Source organism: Somniosus microcephalus, chromosome 8 (genome assembly GCF_052327205.1).
Source record: "Somniosus microcephalus isolate GS21.2 chromosome 8, FLI_Smic_1.0, whole genome shotgun sequence".
NCBI lineage: Eukaryota > Metazoa > Chordata > Chondrichthyes > Squaliformes > Somniosidae > Somniosus > Somniosus microcephalus.
In genome coordinates, this window is record NC_140994.1 from 8,101,371 (window position 1) to 8,121,127 (window position 19,757).

Sequence of the window (19,757 nt, forward strand, 5' to 3'; positions counted from 1 at the left end):
GCATCTGGGGGCTCATTGAGTTTCCCTGGCCGATACAAGATATCATAATTGTAGGTGGAGAGTTCGATTCTCCACCTCAAGATCTTGTCGTTCTTGATTTTACCCCTCTGCTTATTATTAAACATAAAAGCTACTGAACGCTGGTCAGTGAGCAGGGTAAATCGTTTCCCGGCCAGGTAATGCCTCCAGTGACGCACCGCTTCTACAATAGCCTGGGCCTCCTTTTCGACGGAGGAGTGTCTCGTCTCGGGGCCCTGGAGGGTCCTTGAGAAAAAGGCCACGGGTCTGCCCGCCTGGTTAAGGGTCGCGGCTAGGGCGAAGTCGGAGGCATCGCTCTCCACTTGGAAGGGGATGGACTCATCCACCGCGTGCATTGCGGCCTTCGCGATATCGTTCTTGATAAGAGTGAAGGCTGCACACGCCTCTGGTGTCAGGGGGAAGGAGGTGGCTTTGATGAGGGGCCTGGCTTTGTCTGCATAGAGGGGCACCCACTGGGCGTAGTAGGAGAAAAACCCCAGGCATCTCTTCAGTGCTTTTTGGCAGTGGGGAAGGGGTAGCTCCATTAGGGGGCGCATTCTGTCGGGGTCGGGCCCGATGACTCCGTTCTCCACCACGCAGCCGAGGATGGCCAGGCGCTTGGTGTGAAACATACATTTTTCCTTATTGTACGTTAGGTTCAGCCGTTGGGCCGTACGGAGGAAATTTGCTAGATTAACGTCGTGGTCCTGCTGGTCGTGGCCGCAGATGGTGACGTTATCCAAATAGGGGAAGGTTGCCCGCAGCGCGTTCTGGTCAACCATTCGGTCCATCTCCCTTTGGAAGACCGAAACCCCATTGGTGACGCCGAAGGGGACCCTAAGGAAGTGGTAGAGGCGGCCGTTTGCCTCGAAGGCAGTATACTGGCGGTCCTCATGGCGGATGGGCAGCTGGTGGTACGCTGACTTAAGGTCGATGGTGGAGAATACTTTGTATTGCGCAATCTGATTGACCATATCAGATATGCGAGGGAGGGGGTACGCATCCAGCTGGGTGTACCGGTTTATGGTTTGGCTGTAGTCGATTACCATGCGGCGTTTTGCAGTGGTTTTAACGACTACAACCTGGGCTCGCCAGGGGCTAGTGCTACCTTCGATAATGCCCTCCTTCAAGAGCCGCTCCACCTCAGAGCTGATAAAAGCTCTGTCCCCGGCACTGTACCGCCTGCTTTTGGTAGCGATGGGTTTACAGTCGCGGGTGAGGTTAGCGAACAGGGGAGGGGGGGGACTTTTAATGTGGAAAGGCTGCAGGTGGTTTGCAGCGGGCGATTTAAAAGTTGTTGGTTGCAGACTGTGAGTGGGGGGAGGGGTCCACCGTATGCTAGTGTGACACTCTTAAGGTGGCACTGAAAATCCAACCCTAGCAGGACGGCAGCGCAAAGACGGGGCAGGACTAGCAGTTTAAATTTTTGATATTCAGTGCCCCCTACTGACAGGGTCACCACACAGTAGCCGCTGATGTCCATTGACTGGGACTTGGACGCCATAGAAATGCGATGGTGCGTTGGCAGAATCGTGAGGGAGTGGCTACGTACCGTGTCGGGGTGGACGAAACTCTCTGTGCTCCCGCTGTCGATCAGGCAACTGGTGGCGCGGCCGTTTACCGCGATATCCATCATGGAGCTGGATAGATGGTGAGGGTGGCCTTGATCCAGCGTCACGGAGGCCAGTATGTGGCTTAGTGAGTCACTATAGTCATCCGCCGAGACGGTGGTCGGTTCCGGTGACGAAATGGCGGTTGAGTGCGTTGGATACGATGGCGGCGGATGCCATGCGGCCGGGGGTACACAAAATGGCGGATAAGATGGCTGCTCCCACGGCCCGCACGCTGCGCTGCTGACTGGCTTCCCCTTGCAGGCGTTAGCGTAATGGCCTTTCTTCCCGCAGCCCGAGCAGGTAGCTGTCTTAGCTGGGCAGTGCGCTCTGGGATGTTTTAACTGGCCACAGAAATAGCATTTTTGGGCCTGGTTACTGGGCATCGAAGCAGTTCTTACCGGAGGCTGCTGTCTCGGTTGGGTCGCTGCAGCGGTTGGTGCCGGGGGCGGCGGTCCCGTGTCCCACGGTTTCGATTGCCATGTCTCGGCGCCGTTACGGGGGTATGCCTCGAGGTTTCGGTGGGCCTCCTCTAACGAGAGCGCAAGGGCAATGGTCGTCTTCAGGTCGGGTTCCTTGCTTTCTAGCAGTCTCTGCCGGGTGTGGTCTGACTGGAGGCCCCTGACGAAGGCATCACAGGCGAGTCCCTGCGCGTGCTCCACAGCCGTTACCGCTTTACAATCGCAGTCTCTGCAGAGTGCCAGTAGCGCCCGTGCAAATGCCCCTACCGATTCTCCCGGTTGCTGCCTGCGGGATCCCAAGAGGTGTCGGGCGTAAATTGTGTTCACTGGGCGCGTATATTGCCCTTTTAGTAGCTCGAGGGCCGCCACGTACGTATTAGAGTCCCGGATTAGCATATATACTTGATGGCTCACCTGGGCGGTCAAAATTTTCAGTTTGTGATCCTCCTCTGTAACCTGTGAGATTGCGAGGAAGGATTCAAAGCAGCTCAGCCAGTGTTCAAACTTGGCTGATGCACCCACATCTTGAGGGTCGAGGTCCAGGCGTGGTGGTCTGAGGGCTCTCAGCAATGTCTGCTGTATCCGTTGCTGTTGTTGCTCCTCAGGTGTCGCCATTTAACTTTTAGCTAATAAAAATGATACGCTTATCAATTACTTCATAAAAGGTGATGAGTCGAAGAAGAGATGATGAGTCGAAAGAAGAGATGAATAAGGCTTTTATTAGCTAAGAGACCATGCTTCTTCGTGAGTGACTGAACAAGTCTGAACGAAACCCACACAGTGGTGGGTGGAGTCAGCTGAGGCATGCCTCCATACACAGCGCCACCCAGAGGTGGCAATATACAATACAGTGGTTTACCACAGTTACTCACGGAGAGAGCTGTGTGTACTGAACAGTGTGTTACACAGGGAGAGAGCTGTGTGTACTGAACAGTGTGTTACACAAAGAGAGCTGTGTGTACTGAACAGTGTGTTACACAGGGAGAGCTGTGTGTACTGAACAGTGTGTTACACAGGGAGAGCTGTGTGTACTGAACAGTGTGTTACACAGGGAGAGAGCTGTGTGTACTGAACAGTGTGTTACACAGGGAGAGAGCTGTGTGTACTGAACAGTGTGTTACACAGGGAGAGAGCTGTGTGTACTGAACAGTGTGTTACACAGGGAGAGAGCTGTGTGTACTGAACAGTGTGTTACACAGGGAGAGAGCTGTGCGTACTGAACAGTGTGTTACACAGGGAGAAAGATGTGTGTCCTGAACAGTGTGTTACACAGGGAGAGCTGTGTGTACTGAACAGTGTGTTACACAGGGAGAGAGCTGTGTGTACTGAACAGTGTGTTACACAGGGAGCTGTGTCTACTGAACAGTGTGTTAAACAGAGAGTGCTGTGTGTACTGAACAGTGTGTTACACAGGGAGAGAGCTGTGTGTACTGAACAGTGTGTTACACAGGGAGAGCTGTGTGTACTGAACAGTGTGTTACACAGGGAGAGAGCTGTGTGTACTGAACAGTGTGTTACACAGAGAGAGAGCTGTGTGTACTGAACAGTGTGTTACACAGGGAGAGCTGTGTGTACTGAACAGTGTGTTACACAGGGAATGAGCTGTGTGTACTGGACAGTGTGTTACACAGAGAGTGCTGTGTGTACTGAACAGTGTGTTACACAGGGAGAGAGCTGTGTGTACTGAACAGTGTGTTACACAAAGAGAGCTGTGTGTAATGAACAGTGTGTTACACAGGGAGAGCTGTGTGTACTGAACAGTGTGTTACACCGGGAGAGAGCTGTGTGCACTGAACAGTGTGTTACACAGGGAGAGCTGTGTGTACTGAACAGTGTGTTACACAGGGAGAGAGCTGTGTGTACTGAACAGTGTGTTACACAGAGAGAGAGTTGTGTGTACTGAACAGTGTGTTACACAGAGAGAGAGCTGTGTGTACTGGACAGAGTGTTACACAGGCAGAGCTGTGTGTACTGAACAGTGTGTTACACAGGGAGCTGTGTCTACTGAACAGTGTGTTAAACAGAGAGTGCTGTGTGTACTGAACAGTGTGTTACACAGGGAGAGAGCTGTGTGTACTGAACAGTGTGTGACACAGGGAGAGCTGTGTGTACTGAACAGTGTGTTACACAGGGAGCTGTGTCTACTGAACAGTGTGTTAAACAGAGAGTGCTGTGTGTACTGAACAGTGTGTTACACAGGGAGAGAGCTGTGTGTACTGAACAGTGTGTTACACAGGGAGAGCTGTGTGTACTGAACAGTGTGTTACACAGGGAGAGAGCTGTGTGTACTGAACAGTGTGTTACACAGAGAGAGAGCTGTGTGTACTGAACAGTGTGTTACACAGGGAGAGCTGTGTGTACTGAACAGTGTGTTACACAGGGAATGAGCTGTGTGTACTGGACAGTGTGTTACACAGAGAGTGCTGTGTGTACTGAACAGTGTGTTACACAGGGAGAGAGCTGTGTGTACTGAACAGTGTGTTACACAAAGAGAGCTGTGTGTAATGAACAGTGTGTTACACAGGGAGAGCTGTGTGTACTGAACAGTGTGTTACACCGGGAGAGAGTTGTGTGCACTGAACAGTGTGTTACACAGGGAGAGCTGTGTGTACTGAACAGTGTGTTACACAGGGAGAGAGCTGTGTGTACTGAACAGTGTGTTACACAGAGAGAGAGTTGTGTGTACTGAACAGTGTGTTACACAGAGAGAGAGCTGTGTGTACTGGACAGAGTGTTACACAGGGAGAGCTGTGTGTACTGAACAGTGTGTTACACAGGGAGCTGTGTCTACTGAACAGTGTGTTAAACAGAGAGAGCTGTGTGTACTGAACAGTGTGTTACACAGAGAGAGAGCTGTGTGTACTGAACAGTGTGTTACACAGGGAGAGAGCTGTGTGTACTGAACAGTGTGTTACACCGGGAGAGAGCTGTGTGTACTGAACAGTGTGTTACACAGGGAGAGAACTGTGTGTACTCAACAGTGTGTTACACAGGGAGAAAGATGTGTGTATTGAACAGTGTGTTACACAGGGAGAGCTGTGTGTACTGAACAGTGTGTTACACAGGGAGAGAGCTGTGTGTACTGAACAGTGTTTTACACAGAGAGAGAGCTGTGTGTACTGAACAGTGTGTTACACAGAGAGAGAGCTGTGTGTACTGAACAGTGTGTTACACAGGGAGAGCTGTGTGTACTGAACAGTGTGTTACACAGGGAGAGAGCTGTGTGTACTGGACAGTGTGTTACACAGGGAGAGCTGTGTGTACTGAACAGTGTGTTACACAGGGAGCTGTGTGTACTGAACAGTGTGTTACACAGAGAGTGCTGTGTGTACTGAACAGTGTGTTACACAGGGAGAGAGCTGTGTGTACTGAACAGTGTATTACACATGGAGAGCTGTGTGTACTGAACAGTGTGTTACACAGGGAGAGAGCTGTGTGTACTGAACAGTGTGTTACACAAAGAGAGCTGTGTGTACTGAACAGTGTGTTACACAGAGAGACAGCTGTGTGTACTGAACAGTGTGTTACACAGGGAGAGAGGTGTGTGTACTGAACAGTGTGTTACACAGGGAGAAAGATGTGTGTACTGAACAGTGTGTTACACAGGGAGAGCTGTGTGTACTGAACAGTGTGTTACACAGGGAGAGAGCTGTGTGTACTGAACAGTGTGTTACACAGAGAGAGAGCTGTGTGTACTGCACAGTGTGTTACACAGGGAGAGCTGTGTGTACTGAACAGTGTGTTACACAGGGAGCTGTGTGTACTGAACAGTGTGTTACACAGAGAGTGCTGTGTGTACTGAACAGTTTGTTACACAGGGTGAGAGCTGTGTGTACTGAACAGTGTGTTACACAGGGAGAGAGCTGTGTGTACTGAACAGTGTGTTGCACAAAGAGAGCTGTGTGTACTGAACAGTGTGTTACACAGGGAGAGCTGTGTGTACTGAACAGTGTGTTACACAGGGAGAGAGCTGTGTGTACTGAACAGTGTGTTGCACAAAGAGAGCTGTGTGTACTGAACAGTGTGTTACACAGGGAGAGCTGTGTGTACTGAACAGTGTGTTACACAGGGAGAGAGCTGTGTGTACTTAACAGTGTGTTACACAGGGAGAGAGCTGTGTGTACTGAACAGTGTGTTACAGAGAGAGAGAGCTGTGTGTTCTGAACAGTGTGTTGCACAGGGAGAGAGCTGTGTGTACTGAACAGTGTGTTACACAGGGAGAGAGCTGTGTGTACTGAACAGTGTGTTACACAGGGAGAGAGCTGTGCGTACTGAACAGTGTGTTACACAGGGAGAAAGATGTGTGTCCTGAACAGTGTGTTACACAGGGAGAGAGCTGTGTGTACTGAACAGTGTGTTACACAGGGAGAGAGCTGTGCGTACTGAACAGTGTGTTACACAGGGAGAAAGATGTGTGTCCTGAACAGTGTGTTACACAGGGAGAGCTGTGTGTACTGAACAGTGTGTTACACAGGGAGAGAGCTGTGTGTACTGAACAGTGTGTTACACAGAGAGAGAGCTGTGTGTACTGAACAGTGTGTTACACAGAGAGAGAGCTGTGTGTTCTGAACAGTGTGTTGCACAGGGAGAGAGCTGTGTGTACTGAACAGTGTGTTACACAGGGAGAGAGCTGTGTGTACTGAACAGTGTGTTACACAGGGAGAGAGCTGTGCGTACTGAACAGTGTGTTACACAGGGAGAGAGCTGTGTGTACTGAACAGTGTGTTACACAGGGAGAGAGCTGTGTGTACTGAACAGTGTGTTACACAGGGAGAGAGCTGTGCGTACTGAACAGTGTGTTACACAGGGAGAAAGATGTGTGTCCTGAACAGTGTGTTACACAGGGAGAGCTGTGTGTACTGAACAGTGTGTTACACAGGGAGAGAGCTGTGTGTACTGAACAGTGTGTTACACAGAGAGAGAGCTGTGTGTACTGAATAGTGTGTTTCACAGGGAGAGCTGTGTGTACTGAACAGTGTGTTACATAGGGAGAGCTGTGTGTACTGAACAGTGTGTTACACAGAGAACTGTGTGTACTGAACAGTGTGTTACACAGGGAGAGCTGTGTGTATTGAACAGTGTGTTACACAGGGAGAGAGCTGTGTGTACTGAACAGTGTGTTACACAGAGAGAGAGCTGTGTGTACTGAACAGTGTGTTACACAGGGAGAGCTGTGTGTACTGAAGAATGTGTTACACAGGGAGAGCTGTGTGTACTGAACAGTGTGTTACACAGGTCGAGCTGTGTGTACTGAACAGTGTATTACACAGGGAGAGAGCTGTATGTACTGAACAGTGTGTTACACAGGGAGAGAGCTGTGCGTACTGAACAGTGTGTTACACAGGGAGAAAGATGTGTGTCCTGAACAGTGTGTTACACAGGGAGAGCTGTGTGTACTGAACAGTGTGTTACACAGGGAGAGAGCTGTGTGTACTGAACAGTGTGTTACACAGAGAGAGAGCTGTGTGTACTGAATAGTGTGTTTCACAGGGAGAGCTGTGTGTACTGAACAGTGTGTTACATAGGGAGAGCTGTGTGTACTGAACAGTGTGTTACACAGAGAACTGTGTGTACTGAACAGTGTGTTACACAGGGAGAGCTGTGTGTATTGAACAGTGTGTTACACAGGGAGAGAGCTGTGTGTACTGAACAGTGTGTTACACAGAGAGAGAGCTGTGTGTACTGAACAGTGTGTTACACAGGGAGAGCTGTGTGTACTGAAGAATGTGTTACACAGGGAGAGCTGTGTGTACTGAACAGTGTGTTACACAGGTCGAGCTGTGTGTACTGAACAGTGTATTACACAGGGAGAGAGCTGTATGTACTGAACAGTGTGTTACACAGGGAGAGCTGTGTGTACTGAACAGTGTGTTACACAGAGAGGGCTGTGTGTACTCAACAGTGTGTTACACAGAGAGAGAGCTCTGTGTTCTGGACAGTGTGTTACACAGAGAGAGAGCTGTGTGTACTGAAGTGTGTTACACAGAGAGCTGTGTGTACTGAACAGTGTGTTACACAGGGAGAGAGCTGTGTGTACTGAACAGTGTGTTACACAGGGAGAGCTGTGTGTACTGAACAGTGTGTTACACAGGGAGAGAGCTGTGTGTACTGAACAGTGTGTTACACAGGGAGAGCTGTGTGTACTGAACAGTGTGTTACACAGGGAAAGAGCTGTGTGTACTGGACAGTGTGTTACACAGGGAGAGCTGTGTGTACTGAACAGTGTGTTACACAGGGAGAGAGCTGTGTGTACTGAACAGTGTGTTACACAAAGAGAGCTGTGTGTACTGAACAGTGTGTTACACAGGGAGAGCTGTGTGTACTGAACAGTGTGTTACACAGGGAGAGAGCTGTGTGTACTGAACAGTGTGTTACACAGGGAGAGAGCTGTGTGTACTGAACAGTGTGTTACACAGAGAGAGAGCTGTGTGTACTGAACAGTGTGTTACACAGGGAGAGTGCTGTGTGTACTGAACAGTGTGTTACACAGGGAGAGAGCTGTGTGTACTGAACAGTGTGTTACACAGGGAGAGAGATGTGTGTATTGAACAGTGTGTTACACAGGGAGAGCTGTGTGTACTGAACAGTGTGTTACACAGGGAGAGAGCTGTGCGTACTGAACAGTGTGTTGCACAGAGAGAGAGCTGTGTGTACTGAACAGTGTGTTACACAGAGAGAGAGCTGTGTTTACTGGACAGTGTGTTACACAGGGAGAGCTGTGTGTACTGAACAGTGTGTTACACAGGGAGCTGTGTCTACTGAACAGTGTGTTACACAGAGAGTGCTGTGTGTACTGAACAGTGTGTTACACAGGGAGAGAGCTGTGTGTACTGAACAGTGTGTTACACAGGGAGAGAGCTGTGTGTACTGAACAGTGTGTTACACAGGGAGAGCTGTGTGTACTGAGCAGTGTGTTACACAGGGAGAGAGCTGTGTGTACTGAACAGTGTGTTACACAGAGAGAGAGCTGTGTGTACTGAACAGTGTGTTACACAGGGAGAGAGCTGTGTGTACTGAACAGTGTGTTACACAGGGAGAGCTGTGTGTACTGGACAGTGTGTTACACAGGGAGAAAGATGTGCGTATTGAACAGTGTGTTACACAGAGAGAGAGCTGTGTGTACTGAACAGTGTGTTGCACAGAGAGAGAGCTGTGTGTACTGAACAGTGTGTTACACAGGGAGAAAGATGTGCGTATTGAACAGTGTGTTACACAGAGAGAGAGCTGTGTGTACTGAACAGTGTGTTGCACAGAGAGAGAGCTGTGTGTACTGAACAGTGTGTTACACAGGGAGAGCTGTGTGTACTGAACTGTGTGTTACACAGGGAGAGAGCTGTGTGTACTGGACAGTGTGTTACACAGGGAGAGCTGTGTGTACTGGACAGTGTGTTTCACAGGGAGAGTTGTGTGTACTGAACAGTGTGTTAAACAGGGAGAGAGCTGTGTGTGCTGAACAGTGTGTTACACAGGGAGAGAGCTGTGTGTACTGAACAGTGTGTTACACAGGGAGGGCTGTGTGTACTGAACAGTGTGTTACACAGGGAGAGAGCTGTGTGTACTGAACAGTGTGTTACACAGGGAGAGCTGTGCGTACTGAACAGTGTATTACACAGAGAGCTGTGTGTACTGAACAGTGTGTTACACAGGGAGAGAGCTGTGTGTACTGAACAGTGTGTTACACAGGGAGAGAGCTGTGTGTACTGAACAGTGTGTTGCACAGGGAGAGAGCTGTGTGTACTGAACAGTGTGTTACACAGGGAGAGAGCTGTGGGTACTGAACAGTGTGTTACACAGAGAGAGAGCTGTGTGTACTGGACAGTGTGTTACACAGGGAGAGCTGTGTGTACTGAACAGTGTGTTACACAGGGAGAGCTGTGTGTACTGAACAGTGTGTTACACAGGGAGAGCTGTGTGTACTGAACAGTGTGTTACACAGAGAAAGCTGTGTGTACTGAACAGTGTGTTACACAGGGAGAGCTGTGTGTACTGAAGAGTGTGTTACACAGGGAGAGCTTTGTGTACTGAACAGTGTGCTACACAGGGAGAGAGCTGTGTTTACTGAACAGTGTGTTACACAGGGAGAGAGCTGTGTGTAGTGGACAGTGTGTTTCACAGGGAGAGCTGTGTGTACTGAACAGTGGGTTACACAGGGAGAGAGCTGTGTGTACTGAACAGTGTGTTACACAGGGAGAGAGCTGTGTGTACTGAACAGTGTGTTACACAGGGAGGGCTGTGTGTACTGAACAGTGTGTTACACAGGGAGAGAGCTGTGTGTACTGAACAGTGTGTTACACAGGGAGAGCTGTGTGTACTGAACAGTGTGTTACACAGGGAGGGCTGTGTGTACTGAATGATGTGCCTCAATAAATCCGAGACTCGATGTTAGCGAAACAAAACAAGGCTTTTATTGACTTAGAAGGTAACACACAGGAGAGAGGTATCTTCCATCCAGAGCTCTGCCGTACTGGATGTGCTGCAGGCTGGGCCAGCTTACATAGGGGCCAGGTATGGGCGGAGCCCTACACATAGTACAATACAATGGGCCAGGTATGGGCGGAGCCCTACACATAGTACAATACAATGGTGAGGAAACGGAACAGAGGTAAGGGAAATGAAACTGAAACCAACCACAGTCACAGGCAGTGATGAATGGAATATTTCATCACACTGAACAGTGTGTTACACAGAGAGAGCTGTGTGTACTGAACAGTGTGTTACACAGGGAGAGCTGTGTGTACTGGACAGTGTGTTACACAGAGAGCTGTGTGTACTGAACAGTGTGTTACACAGGGAGAGAGCTGTGTGTACTGAACAGTGTGTTAAACAGAGAGAGCTGTGTGTACTGAACAGTGTGTTACACAGGGAGAGAGCTGTATGTACTGAACATTGTGTTACACAGGGAGAGCTGTGTGTACTGAACAGTGTGTTACACAGGGAGAGCTGTGTGTACTGAACAGTGTGTTACACAGGGAGAGAGCTGTGTGTACTGAACTGTGTGTTACACAGAGAGAGCTGTGTGTACTGAACAGTGTGTTACACAGGGAGAGCTGTGTGTACTGAACAGTGTGTTACACAGGGAGAGCTGTCTGTACTGAACAGTGTGTTACACAGGGAGAGCTGTGTGTACTGAACAGTGTGTTACACAGGGAGAGAGCTGTATGTACTGAACATTGTGTTACACAGGGAGAGCTGTGTGTACTGAACAGTGTGTTACACAGGGAGAGCTGTGTGTACTGAACAGTGTGTTACACAGGGAGAGAGCTGTGTGTACTGAACTGTGTGTTACACAGAGAGAGCTGTGTGTTCTGAACAGTGTGTTACACAGGGAGAGAGCTGTGTGCACTGAACAGTGTGTTACACAGAGGGAGCTGTGTGTACTGAACAGTGTGTTACACAGGGAGAGCTGTGTGTACTGGACAGTGTGTTACAGAGGGAGAGCTGTGTGTACTGAACAGTGTGTTACACAGGGAGAGCTGTGTGTACTAAACAGTGTGTTACACAGGGAGAGAGCTGTGTGTACTGAACAGTGTGTTACACAGGGAGAGCTGTGTGTACTGAACAGTGTGTTACACAGGGAGAGAGCTGTGTGTACTGAACAGTGTGTTACACAGGGAGAGAGCTGTGTGTACTGGACAGTGTGTTACACAGAGAGAGCTGTGTGTACTGAACAGTGTGTTACACAGGGAGAGAGCTGTGTGTACTGAACAGTGTGTTACACAGGGAGAGCTGTGTGTACTGAACAGTGTGTTACACAGGGAGAGCTGTCTGTACTGAACAGTGTGTTACACAGGGAGAGCTGTGTGTACTGAACAGTGTGTTACACAGGGAGAGAGCGGTGTGTACTGAAAAGTGTGTTACACAGGGAGAGCTGTGTGTACTGAACAGTGTGTTACACAGAGAGAGCTGTGTGTAATGAACAGTGTGTTACACAGAGGGAGAGCTGTGTGTACTGAACAGTGTGTTACACATGGAGAGCTGTGCGTACTGAACAGTGTGTTACACAGGGAGAGAGCTGTGTGTACTGAACAGTGTGTCACACAGGGAGAGAGCTGTGTGTACTGAACAGTGTGTTACACAGGGAGAGAGCTGTGTGTACTGAACAGTGTGTTACACAGGGAGAGCTGTGTGTACTGAACAGTGTGTTACACAGGGAGAGCTGTGTGTACTGAACATTGTGTTACACAGAGAGAGCTGTGTGTACTGAACCGTGTGTTACACAGGGAGAGCTGTGTGTACTGAACAGTGTGTTACACAGGGAGAGCTGTGTGTACTGAACAGTGTGTTACACAGGGAGAGAGCTGTGTGTACTGAACAGTGTGTTACACAGAGAGAGCTGTGTGTACTGAACAGCGTGTTACACAGGGAGAGAGCTGTGTGTACTGAACAGTGTGTTACACAGGGAGAGAGCTGTGTGTACTGAACAGTGTGTTACACAGGGAGAGGTGTGTGTGTACTGAACAGTGTGTTACACAGAGAGAGCTGTGTGTACTGAACAGTGTGTTACACAGGGAGAGAGCTGTGTGTACTGAACAGTGTGTTACACCGGGAGAGAGCTGTGTGTACTGAACAATGTGTTACACAGGGAGAGCTGTGTGGACTGAATAGTGTGTTACAGAGAGAGCTGTGTGTACTGAACTGTACTGAATAGCCAGGCAGTATTGACTGTCATGAAATGTGCAGGTCAGTACACATCTCGAAGACCCGTGACCAGTATGTATCTGCTTATCAGAGCAAGACTGCCAGGAGCAGCACCAGGCATACCTAAAACTGACATGCGAACCTGGAGAAGCTGCAACACAGGACTACATGCATGCTAAAAAGCGGAAGCAGCATGCTATAGACAGGGCTAAGCGATCCCACAATCAATGGATCAGATCAAAGCTCTGCAGTGCTGCCACATTCAGTCGTGAATGGTGGTGGATCATTAAACAACTAACGGGAGGAGGAGGCTCCATGAATATCCCCATCCTCAATGATGGTGGAGCCCAGCACGTGTGCACAAAAGACAAGGCTGAAGCGTTTGCAACCATCTTCAACCAGAAGTGTCGAGTGGATGGTCCATATCAGCCTCCTCCTGAGGTCCCCACCATCACAGAATACAGTCTTCAGCCAATTCAATTCACTCCGCATGATATCAAGAAACGGCTGAGCCCACTGGATACAGCAAAGGCTATGGGCCCCAACAACATCCCGGCTGTCATGCTGAAGACTTGTGCTCCAGAACTAGCCGCGCCTCTAGCCAAGCTGTTCCATTAGAGCTACAACACTGGCATCTATCCGACAATGTGGAAAACTGCCCAGGTATGTCCTGTCCACAAAAAGCAGGACAAATCCAATCCAGCCAATTACCGTCCTATCAGTCTACTCTCAATCATCAGCAAAGTGATGGAAGGTGTCGTCGACAGTGCTATCAAGCGGCACTTACTCACCATTAACCTGGTCACTGATGCCCAGTTGGGGTTCTGCCAAGACCACTCAGCTCCCGACCTCATTACAGCCTTGGCCCAAACATGGACAAAGGGGCTGAATTCCAGAGGTGAGGTGAGAGTGACTGCCCTTGACATCAAGGCAGCATTTGATCGAGTGTGGCATCGAGGATCCCTAGTAAAACTGCAGTCAATGGGAATCGGGGGGGAAAACTCTCCACTGGCTGGAGTCATACCTAGCACAAAGTAAAGATGGTGGTGGTGGTTGGAGGTCAATCATCACAGCCCCAGGACATCGCTGCAGGAGTTCCTCAGGGCAGTGTCCTAGGCCCAACCAACTTCAGCTGCTTCATCAATGACCTTCCCTCCAACATAAGGTCAGAAGTGGGGATGTTCGCTGATGACTGCAGTGTTCAACGCCATTCGCAACTCCACACCCGCATGCAACAAGTCCTGGACGACGTTCAGGCTTGGGCTGATAAGTGGCAAGTAACATTCGCGCCACAGTAGTGCCAGGCAATGACTATCTCCAACAAGCGAGAGTCTAACCACCGCCTCTTGACATTCAATGGCATTACTATTGCTGAATCCCCCACCATCAACATCCTGGGGGGTCACCATTGACCAGAAACTTAACTGGGCCAGCTACATAAATACTGTGGCAACAAGAGCAGGTCAGAGGCTAGGTATTCTGCGGCGAGTGTCTCACCTCCTGACTCCCCAAATCCTTTCCACCATCTACAAGGCACAAATAAGGAGTTATGGAATACTGTCCACTTGCCTGGATGAGTGCAGCTCCAACAACACTCAAGAAGCTTGACATCATCCAGGACAAAGCAGCCCCCTTGATTGTCACCTCATCCACCACCTTAATCATTCACTCCCTCCACCACCGGCGTACCGTGGCTGCAGTGTGTACCATCTACAAGATGCACTGCAGCAACTTGCCAAGGCTTCTTCGGCAGCACCTCCCAAACCCGCGACCTCTTCCACCTAGAAGGACAAGGGCAGCAGGTGCATGGGAACACCACCACCTCCAAGTTCCCCTCCAAATCACACACCATCCTGACTTGAAAATATATCGTCGTTCCTTCATTGTCACAGGGTCAAAATCCTGGAACTCCCTCCCTAACAGCACTGTGGGAGTACCTTCACCACACGGACTGCAGCGGTTCAAGAAGGCGGCTCACCACCACCTTCTCAAGGGCAACTAGGGATGGGCAATAAATGCTGGCCTCGCCAGTGACCCCCACATCCCATGAACGAATAAAAAAACTGATCAGGAATATACTTCCAACAGAAACTGGACTTTTCAGGAGACAGGACAGGAGCAAAGGTCATCAAGACAGTTCGCACAGGAAGCTAGTGTTAGAAGCTGATGACCTCATTAGCTGTTAATCACAGCGCAAGCTGCTACCAGACAATGAGACAGTCTTGTGGTAAGACACTATGGTAAGCCTGTTACTCAAATGCAAGAATTTTGCTCATTGTCCTTCTTGTAGCAGTGAGAATATGTGATGCTCAGCGGTTTTCCCTATACCCTTACCCTTGTTAAATAACCTTTCACGTAATCCATCACACTTTAGCCTTATCCTAAAACCTGCTCTTTCTGACATTGGTCAGTGAAGCTCAGGAAGGATATATATTTATATATTTTTTATCCACACTTCATCTAGAGCCATTGTTTGTTTCTTTACCTGTCCTATTACCATCTCGTCTCACCTTGAATATCTCTTAATGTCTCTTCTTTCATCCCCTCCATTTCCCAGCCCCCAAACTGCCTTTTAATCTTTTCATTTCCTGCCTTTTTTCTCGGTTCTGACGAAGGGTTTCGACCCGAAACATCGACTCGGTTTCTCTCTCCACGGCTGTCGCCTGGCCTGCTGAGTTTTTCCAGTGTTCTCTGTTGTTATTAAGGATATATTGGCCTTGGAAGGGGATGCAGCACAGGTTGAGCAGAATTATACTGGGGTGAAAGGGTTAATTTATGAAGACATGTTGCATAAACCTGGCTTGTATTCGCTTGAGTTTAGAAGATTAAGGGGTGATCTAATCGAGGTGTTTACAATGATAAAGGGATTCTGTAGGCGTGAATTCAGGAAGTGATTTTTCACACAGGGCAGTGGAAATCTGGAACTCTCTCCCCAAAAGGCTATGGATGCTGTGGGATAGTTGGAGCTTTCAAGACTGAAATTGCTAGATTTTTGTTGCGGAAGGGTATCATAGGAATTGAGGTACAGATCATCCATGATCTAATTGAATGGCAGAACAGGCTCAAGGGGCAGAATGGTCTACTCCTGTTCCTATGTTCTGTAGTTGGAGTGGCTCTGTATCGAACCCGTGCTGTACCTGCCCTGGGAGTGTTTGATGGGACGGTGTAGAGGGAGCTTTACTCTGTATCTAACCCGTGCTGTACCTGCCCTGGGAGTGTTTGATGGGACGGTGTAGAGGGAGCTTTACTCTGTATCTACCCCATGCTGTACCTGCCCTGGGAGTGCGCAAAGAGTTGTAAATATGATTCCTATCAAGCACTGATATATATGGGCCTCTAGATGCAGAAGGCACTTATTTGACAATAAATCCACAAACTGCCTGCCCCTCCCCCAGGATCTATTTCAAATAGCTGGCCTCACACGAGCTTCCACACTGCCATTTAGAAACACAAAAGACCGATTGCAGCAGCTTTGCCTCCTGCTGATCGTACCCTGGAGGCGAGTGATTTGTTATCACTCAGATCCACGGGAATTTCCGCCGTCTCTGGGACCGCTTGTGCAGGAATTCCAGGACTCTGGCTGCAAATCGTGCCAAGTGCAGTGGCATTTACCAGGCGTTGTCCTGGGATCTCACGCTGTGTCTACTTCTAAAGAAAGAACTTGCATTTCTATAGCGCTTTTCACAACCTCAGGATGTCCCAAAGCGCTTTACAGCCAATGAAGTACTTTTTGAAATGTAGTCACTGTTGTAATGTAGGAAACACAGCAGACAATTTGCGCACAGCAAGCTCCCACAAACAGCAATGTGATAATGACTAGATCATCTGTTTTTTTTTAGTGATGTTGATTGAGGGATAAATACTGACCTGGACACCGGGGAGAACTAAGCTGCTCTTCTTCAAAATAATGCTGTGGGGTCGTTTATGTCACCTGAGAGCGCAGACGGGGCATCGGTTTAACGTCTCATAAGACGGCATCTCTGACCGTGCAGAACTCCCTCAGTACTGCCCCTCCGACAGTGCAGTGCTCCCTCGGTACTGCACTAGGAGAGGCAGACTGGATTATGTGCTCAAGTCTCTGGAGTGGGACTTGAACCAACAACTTTCTGACTCAGAGGCCAGAGTGCTGCCCACTGAGCCTCAGCTGACACCACAATAACATAATAACATGTCTGCAGAGGTTTAAATGATTGCAGATATAGGAGGGACCAGGACACCAAAGCAGGATTGCCAACCCTCCAGTATTGCCCTCGAGTCTCCAGGAATTATAGATTAATCTCCAGGACACTGCTGGGAGCAAACCCTGGGAGGAAAATCACAACGGGGCATTACATTTATTTTTTTTGTTTTCTTTGAATACTTTTATTAGTTATAAAAATATTGCACAATATGTTATTATATCTATATATATATAAATCGGTACATCTGTCTGTCTGTCATCGTGTGTGCGTCTGTCGGGTATGCGCTCGAAAGTTACAGGGCGTACCTACGCGCGCGTTACCTCCAAAGAAAGCTTACGCTTCCGAGACGGTTTTAAGCGTATTTACGTTTCGGCCGGGCTAAAATCGCGCCCGCGGTATCCCAAAAACCTTAACATTCCGCTCATTAGCATCTCATTATCCGCTCATTAGCGACAGTGACCTCGAGCTCGACCAATCGTACGCCGGGTTGCTGGCGTGTGCCGCCGGGCCAATCGGTGCGTGTGTGGCCGGGCCTTATCCTTCTGAACCGAGGTGAGTCGCCGCCATCTTGATTCCAAACTTTTCCTTTCTTTTTCCCGCTTTCTGCGTCTTAAAAAAAAACGTTGCTTTTAAAACACATATTGTTTTTATAAAAAATGATTTAGAAAGTAATTAACTTATCTAATCTCATTAATTTTCCTACCTTTCCCCGTTTTTCCAGGTAGGCCTAGAAGCCTCGGCGTCTCCTCCGCACCCACGCCTGAGCTAGGCACCTCCCGGCCCCACTCGAAGGCTGGAGGGCCGAGCCTCAGCCCAGCGCCGCTAGGGTGCGCGCGCAGCAGGAGCTGAGACGTGGCGTCTCTCTCTGGCTCGGCCGGGGGGTGGGGCTTGCTGAGCGTCCAGCGCTACCCTGGCAACCGGGTCCGCCGGCCGTCTCGCACAGCCGCAATCGGCGGTCTTCACCTCGGGGGGGGGGGGGGGCGTGACCCTCGGGGGGGGGGGCCGCGACCCTCTGGGGGGGGGGGGGCCGCGACCCTCTGGGGGGGGGGGGGGGCCGCGACCCTCTGGGGGGGGGGGGGCTGCGACCCTCGGGGGGGGGGGCCGCGACCCTCGGGGGGGGGGGCCGCCAAGCGTCACCCTGGCAACCGGCCCCCCGGCCGTCTCACACAGCCGCAATCGGCGGTCTTCACCTCGGGGGGGGTGGGGGCCGCGACCCTCGGGGGGGGGGGCAGCGACCCTCGGGGGGGGGGCCGCGACCCTCGGGGGGGCCCCCCCTTCCCTTCCCCCCCCTCGCCCTCCCTTTCCCCCCCTCGCCCTCCCCCCCGCCCTCTCTTCCCCCCACTCGCCCTCCCCCCCGCCCTCTCTTCCCCCCACCCGCGCTCTCTCTCTTCCCCCCAGTCTCTCTCTCTCTTCCCCCCAGTCGCTCTCTCTCTACCCCCCAGTCGCTCTCTCTCTCTCTTCCAACAACAACATGCCCTCGAAAAAGCCTCGGCACCGCCGGGCACTTGAGCTAGTAATATATACAGGAGCGTTATACCCAGTAACACACGGTGTGTTATTATTATATAATATATACAGGAGTGTTATACCCAGTAACACACGGTGTGTTATTATATATAATATATACAGGAGCGTTATACCCAGTAACACACGGTGTGTTATTATATAATATATACAGGAGTGTTATACCCAGTAACACACGGTGTGTTATTATTATATAATATATACAGGAGTGTTATACCCAGTAACACACGGTGTGTTATTATATATAATATATACAGGAGCGTTATACCCAGTAACACACGGTGTGTTATTATATAATATATACAGGAGTGTTATACCCAGTAACACACGGTGTGTTATTATATATAATATATACAGGAGTGTTATACCCAGTAACACACGGTGTGTTATTATATATAATATATACAGGAGCGTTATACCCAGTAACACGGCGTGTTATTATACACAGGAGCGTTATGCCCTCATTCAGGGACGCGCTGATTTTAGGAGCCCATTCGAAGCTCCTTCCTTACGCATGAAGGTCTCATTCAAGCCGTCCCTGAAGGTATAAGCTTGAACTTCATCAACTGGAAATTTCAGGAGAGTTGAGGAGTTGTCCAATCTGGAACTATTTTCTCAGGCACGATAAAGCTAACTGGAGATCCTCTGATACTTGTTCCCAAGGGAGTTGCTGTTCCTAGAGGAGATGCAGTTTGCCGATCAGTGATCAACGAAAGGAAAGGAAGGAAAGCAAGAAACAACACGATGCAGTCCTTCAAAGCCAATTGCTCCACAGACCGTGCACAATATGTCCTACCATGGACTCCACCCAACCCATTGGACTTCTCTGTGCCCTTGAACAGAAAATCAAGCAAACCCATGGATTAAAATAAAAAAGACTTGCATTTCCACAGCGCCTTTCACAATCACCGGATGCCCCAAAATGCTTTACAGCTAATCAAATCAAATCAACTTTTATTGTCATTGTTCATGCACAAGTGCAGTACAACGAAATGTAGGCTTGCGGCTCCCGAGAGTGTACATTTGGATTAAGACATTTAAACATTCAACATTCATTTGGCTTGTAGTATATTAACATAAACATAACCATAATAAAGTGCATTGGCAGATGTGCAGGCTTTAGAGTTTATTTGTGGAATTCAGTAGGATGACAGCCCTGGGAAAGAAGCTGTTCCTAAATCTGGTCGTACGGTTGCGAATGCATCTGTAGCGTCTCCCAGATGGCAGGAGGGCGAACAGACTGTGGCTGGGGTGGGTAGGGTCTTTGATGATGGACCGTGACCTCCGTAGACAGCGTTTCTGGTATATGTGCTCTATGGTCGGTA